Source organism: Blastomyces gilchristii (assembly GCF_000003855.2).
Source record: "Blastomyces gilchristii SLH14081 genomic scaffold supercont1.19, whole genome shotgun sequence".
NCBI classification, from domain to species: Eukaryota; Fungi; Ascomycota; class Eurotiomycetes; order Onygenales; family Ajellomycetaceae; genus Blastomyces; species Blastomyces gilchristii.
The window spans coordinates 48,596-55,917 of NW_003101664.1; positions in this window are offsets into that span (position 1 = coordinate 48,596).

Below are 7,322 nucleotides of genomic sequence, written 5' to 3' on the forward strand. Positions count from 1 at the left end.
CACTTCTTCTTTCATTATCATCATTATTATTATTATCATTATTATTATTACTATCATTATCATTATTATTATTATCATTATCATTATCATTACTATTATTATATTATTTCTGACTGTCTCTTCTGTCTTCATCTCTCTTCAACACTCACTGAAATTAATTATGTTATCTTTCTTTAAATATTCTGCAGTTCTGCGGACTATCAAGGCGCATGAGCACTGTCACAGATTGAAGAGAGAGAAGAAGAAGATGTTCAAGTAAGAGAAGACAGATTGTAAGATATATTATAATATCTTAAAGAGACTTTATAAGAAAGTAGAATAATAACAATTTTAAGTAATACTTCTGATAGATTTAGACTGAACTAAGTATAGAAATAATGCAGATGACATCACTCATAAGAGATTGAAGAAGAAGATAGTGAAGAGTCTTATATAGCAGTGATGAGATCAGAAGAAGTTCTGAGAATAATTTAAGATTAAGATAAAGAGAGAGAGAGAGAAGAAGAGTGTTACTATAAATAAGTAACAGTAGAAGAAGATTGAGACAGTGTTGAAGTGAGAGATAAAGAAGCTAAAACTAATAAGTTTTTTATTTATTAAAAGATAATGATTTTTAATAATACTTCTGTTCTCTAATTGATTAGTAGAAGCTGACAGAGAAGAAGAAAATTAAGATCTTGTTCATATCTTAAATGCACTTCATGATTCAGAATATTGAGAAGACAGCTCTACTCTCTGAGTATATCAATCTGCTTACTGCTGAGATGAAACTCAAGACAGCTAGACTGGCTGCTGAAACCATGAATTTCACGTTTGATTTCATTTGATCTGATCTCATACATTTCTTGGCGTGAATCCCGCTGGGACTGGCTATCAACAAAACATGTAAAGTGACTATATATCAGATCTTAAAATGGAACCATGACTTGAAAAAAATGAGAAAGTGATCTCATTTGATTTCATTTAGTCTCATTCTTGGCATAAAGTTACTATTTTTAGACATTTTAAGGTTTTTTTTAGACTATTTTTAATTTTTTAAAAAGTAACACTTTTTGATAACACTTAAATGAGATTTAAAGTCATTTAAAGCAATAAAAATAATTTAAATTGAGAAGTGAAAATCATGGTCTCATTTGAAAAATGTGACAAGAGTAGACAGTAAGTCTCACTGAAACAGTATGAAATCACTATCTAATGTTAAAACCGTGTAATGAGATCAGTCGAATTGATAATGAGACTATCAAAAAATCTGGTCCTGGTCTCAGACACGGTTACACAGTCAGTCTAAAGACAGCAGATCAGAAAATGTGAGATTTTGAAGTACAGATTAACCTGACTGAGAAAAAGCAGTGAAAACTCTTCTCTGAGAAGACAGTGAAGAGAGATTTTGAGATGATTATCATCTCAGATAAGAAGAAGAAGAAGAAGAAGAATGAGAAGTGAATTATAAAGAATGATAAGAAGAATGAGAAAGAGCAGAAAGATAATAAGTAGAAAAAGTTTTTTTCTTTTTATATTAGTTAATTATAAGTTCATAATTATTAATAATTAAAATTAATTTTAAGTTTTTAAAAATTATTGTACAAGTTGTAATCACGTCAGGAATAATATATATATATATATATATTTAACTATCATAATTCACAAATCAATAAGTATCAACATTTTTTCAACATTAATATTCACAATTATTAATATATTTTTAATAATATTATCTGATAATGCAATTTAGTAACACTCTCTTTCACAATATTAATATATTTCAAGAAATATGACAGAGATTAATCAAGATTATTTATTTACTTTTATACATTAATGATATTCAATCTGAGTTAGTACTAAAATTATACCTAAGCTAAGAAACAAGATTATTTTCTCTTATATTAATTCTTCTTACACACATCAGTGATCAGTTATTAAAAATAAATTATCATCTTTCTTAAATTATTATCATATCTTCTGAATTCACTTCTTTCACTTCTTTTACTTCTATTGAAGATTCACAAACTCTTCAAGAAATTACTGTGAATTATAAAGTCTATGTTATTTACAATTCAACACAGAATGCTCTCTTTCAATTATAATGAATAATCACTTCATTCTTCACATCTGATTCTAGGTCATGAAATTTATGAAAAACTTAACATAAACACTGAGATGAACTATGAAATAATTATCAACAGATTGTATTACAGATTACTGAAGAGTTATCTCTCTGTTACAATCACTGCAACCTTCTCCTGCTATTAGATTTGAAAAGGCTTGTATGAACTATGCGCTGAGAGTTATAAAGATGAGCTCAAATCATATAATCAGAGAAAGAGTCTCTTCTTCATTTCCATCAATTAACTCTGGAAATGAACTGGATTGAAATAGATTTCTTGATTGAAATGAAAATAATTCTTCAAAGAAAATGCCTTCTCAACTTTACAGACTATACTCTCTGATTAAAAATCAATTTTCTTCTTTAAATGTGGAAAAAGTGGATCATGAGAAGTTATCTCCCTGGAGAGAAAAGCTTGAATCTCTTATAGACTTATAAATAAGTGAACTATCAAAAGAGAAAGAATATGAACAGCATTTGAAGAGAATTTCTACAATCAATATAAAAGACTCTATTCTGATTTATTCAGATGACTCAAAAAATGAGAACCTGAATAGATTAAGCACAGGCATTGCTTATACTGAAGATAATATCAATTTTATCTCAGATTTCTGGAATCTAGGCTGTGAATCTGAAGTCTTTGATGCTGAACTATTTGCAATAGTGAAAGCTTTCAAACTCATAGAAATAAAATCTCATAAAAGGGGAAATAGTTTGAAAGAGGTATGAATATTCTCTGATAGTCAAGCTGCTTTAAAAAGACTTAGAAATAGTCAGATTCATAATGATCAAATGAATCTTGAACTGATCTTAAACTCTGTTTTAAAAATTCAAAAGAGAAGAACATCAAAGCTGATAATTTATCTGCACTGAGTTCCTGCTCATATGAATATTCATGGTAATGAATTGGCTGATTCAGCTGCAAAAAAGAGTGCAGAATTAAGCAGATCTATTCAAAAAATTGTGTTCTAGTCTTTTATAAAGAGAAAAATAAAAGAATCTTATTTAGACAAGTGAAATGAAAGCTGATAGAAACAAAAGAAGAGTATACATTATTCAAGATTTGAAACAAAACTCAAGTGAAAATCTTGTTCAATTAAATGTAAAAAGAAAATATTCTCATCTATAATACAGCTAAAACTAGAACATGGCTATTTCAAATCTTATATACAAAGATTTAATAATAGATTTGACTCAATAGAATGCTCATTCTGCAATACAAATGAGAATTCTGAGTATATTGTAATACACTGTGCATTATACAATAGTCTCAGAGTCAGATTGAAAGAGAAGTATGATCTAAATCAATTAAATATAAGATTCTTATTCTCAACTGAGACAGAAATTAAATACTTAATAGACTTTCTATCAGAAACTCAAGCAAGTACAAGAAAATGACTAAATTCAGAATTATTGTAACATGGCGGAACCGAAGCAGTGGCTAGTTGACAGTGTTATGTAGAGATAGTTGTTTGAGAAGCTGTATAAGTGAGCTTAACTATCTTGCTTAAATAGCAAGCTCATAGACTACAGAGTTATTACAAGAATATCACAGATATGATACTTAGTATACTAAGAAGATTGTATAAGACATGCAGTAACTCTTGTATATATTTCAGTAGAAGAAAAACAAATCACTGACTTCTTTGATAAGAAGTCAGCATCTAGTTATTTTATATAGATAATGAGTGAATACTCTTCTCTCATTTCATGAGTGAGAATAGCTGAAGTAATACCTCAGCAGTGTCTTATTATCAAGAAAGAGTAATCTGCTGATCTTATATAGAAATGAGGTTCTTATATTTATCAATCAGATCTTTCTATGATATATCTGAATAATGTTATAGAGTGATTGAAAACCAGTTCAGACAGTCTGTGAGATGAATGAAATCATCTGCATGAAAGCAATGAGCTGTGTGAAACTGCAGTGAGGTCTTGATATAATCAGAAGTATAATAATACTCTCTTCTTTAAGAGCATAGTTCTAATGCTCTTAAGATTACTGAATTAGAAATTATCTTTATTATATAGCAACAGTTATCAATTGATTGATAGTGTGTATACTGTACAAAGAAATAGATGAGTTTTTCTACTGACTGTATAAATCTTTCTTTTCTTATCTTCATTCAAATCAAATACATAATAAGTGAGTTTCTTATATATCAATTTGAAATGTAAAAAATGTAGTTAATAAGTGACTTGCAGATCTCTCATCATATTCTGTTCTATGTATGAAATTCTCTGTAAAAGTGATGTATTTTAGAGACAAAGCTAACAGTAGTGACAGGATTTTTCAAAAAGATCTTCCTTCTCTATAACATATTTTTCTCCCCCTCTCTCATCTGTAATAGTGAGTGCATGAGAGCATCATCCTTGTGTGATTCAAAGGTTGCTTAAGCCAGCGTACGATTACAGGTGTACACCGGCTTCTTATATATTGTAATATTGTATGCTAAATTAATTAGTGGCTACTATGGCCCCCTTTACACTCATAAGCTAGTTTGGAAGCGGCCGCGTTATTATCTGATGATCGTATATTCTTTCAAACCACATCCTCTCCCACCAGATTCAGTCACACTCACATGATCATGTTATTCACCCTAGCTTCATGCAGATTAGCTCATCACTAGCATTTCATGATTGTGTGACCTATTTCTGATTCAGCTAGTGTCCCGCGTACACTCTCACAAAGAAACTTTCACTATATTACATTACTCATTCACTAACTTTTCTCATTCTTCAATCATCTTCTTCATCATTATCATCATTAAATGTTATCATCATTCAATATTTCTACCTCTTCTTCTGTTCAACTCTTTCTATCTGTTTATCTATCACATTGTACATGTTTCTGGTGATGACCTCTCATTCTCATAACAAGTGTCATTGTAGTACTCATACTGAGCAGTTTGTTAGCAGTAAGTGTAATGTGTTGTGAAATGTACATGGTCAGAACTTGTTTATCTTCTAATAATCATCAGAATATATTATCATGAATGACACATCTTCTTCATCTTCTTATATATTCTCAACTGTTTTCTTCTCAGTGAGTTTCTGATCATGTTTTCTGACATGATTTTGCATAAATGCAGATGCTGATATTTGTTTTTATTCACATAGAATCTTCATGTATTGACAGATCTGCATCTGCTGATGATAATGAACTCAATGTTGAATCATTGATTGAGAACTTAAAGAATGTGATAATGAAGAAATTACTTATATCATATGTGACTGAGTCTTCTGTATTCTCTTCTACTTCTTCTACTGCTTCTTTCTCTGCTACTCTCTCTCAATCTTCTACACTTGTCTCTGTGTCTGATTCTCTCACTCTCACTACTTCTGTTCTTACAATTCTCACTCTCACTACTTCTGCTCTCTCTGGTTTTACCATCTCTGCTTTTATTATCAGCTCTCCCCATTTCAAGAAGATATTGTGTAGACTTAATAAATCATGTTTGTCAGTGTATACACTCTCACTCTTCTTATCAACTTCTAGAATAATTTATTGTACAAAGACTGTGTACAATATAATGATCTGAAGCTCAGTCACAGACATTAATTATTACATTTATTTTAAATATTCATGATAAGATAATCATTTATTTATATCAGAGAATCATTCTTCTTCTCAACAGTATTAAGATTATAAGTCTTTTTCTTTTCATCTTTTCTTTCTAATATTGATTTTTCTGTTCTTAAAGAAAATTATTATAAGTTTTACTGTATACAAAGTCATGATATTTATAGATATTAAGAAGCTTTTCACAATTATAAAGTTCAATATTATGAGAATATTCACTCTAATAAATTTCTTTAAGATGATAGATCTGTATCAGTCTATTCTCTAGTATCTATTATCTGACTTTATAATATAGATGAAAGATATCTGTGTTTTCAGAAACAGAAACACAGATGTTGTACTCTTTTATATCTACAGATATAAGGCTTATACACCTTGTCTGAGATATTATTATGAAAATGAGCTATTTATATACTATGTTCTACTTTCTGTATTTCTCTGTATCTCTCTCTCTCTTTCTGAGAAGTCTCATACATGTTGTAATTATACATACAATTCTAAGATCAGTAGATGTTTATTTGATAATTATTATCTCTGCTTTTGCAGTTTTATATATTAATAATAGTTCTTAGTTACTTCAGTACTAGAGATTATTTTAATCAAAGATGATAATATTACTGAGACTACTTTCTTTCACTTTTAAGCTTCTCTCATCACTTTCTCTTTCTTCTCTGTGAAGAAGATTGTGTATATATCAGATTATAAGCATTCAGTCTCAGATAACTTCTGTTATTTATTCAGTTCTGCATCTTCTTCTTTCATTTCTTCTGTCTTCATTTCTTCTTCTCTAACTTCTGATTCTGCAAGTTCTGCACTCTTCTTCAATTTTTCTACATATACATGTACACATTTCTATATTGGCATTTCAGTCAATCTTGTGATAAATGACATTAATGTTATACACAGAGTGATAGAGAAATCAGAGACATGTGTGATATTATTGTAAGAGTAGCTTACAGCTCTCAAATCTCTTACAGATCTCAAGTTTTGAGATTTTCTTTATTTTTGATGTTTTTCAGATGACATGGCATTGAAAATAGATTAAATATATGATGTATGAAAATGAATAAAGTGTGTATAATAATATTTATCTTTTACAGTTAACTCTTACAGTTAATGATTAATTCATTATCTCTTTTCTTTTCTTACACTTTTTCTTTATCTGCTAGTCACTACTCTTATACAATCTCTATATAATACAGTGTTCAGTGACTAGATTCAGCAGCTTTCATCTTTTATAATTCTGTCTTATACATTATACTGTCTCTCTTCACTCACTCAGATCACTACAGTGAATAACTTATTAAAATTAATCTCACTCAATCTCTGAGCATCTTCAGAGGTCAAGATAACTTAGTCTCACATATTCACAGATATTTCAGATAGTTCATTCTCTGTAATCTTCACAATTGAACTAATGTAAACAGTTGAATTCAACTCTGAATTTCTTTTTCTTTTATAATCTGATTCATATACAAGTCTGCTGCTTTGAGACTGCTCTTTACTGTGTTATATCTGCTATCTGCAGCATATTATTATATGACTGACTACAGTCTCATCACTTATTGAAGTATGATATTTATCTGATTTCTTCATTACTTCTCATTCTTTTCTTATAATTATGAAAAGATCAGA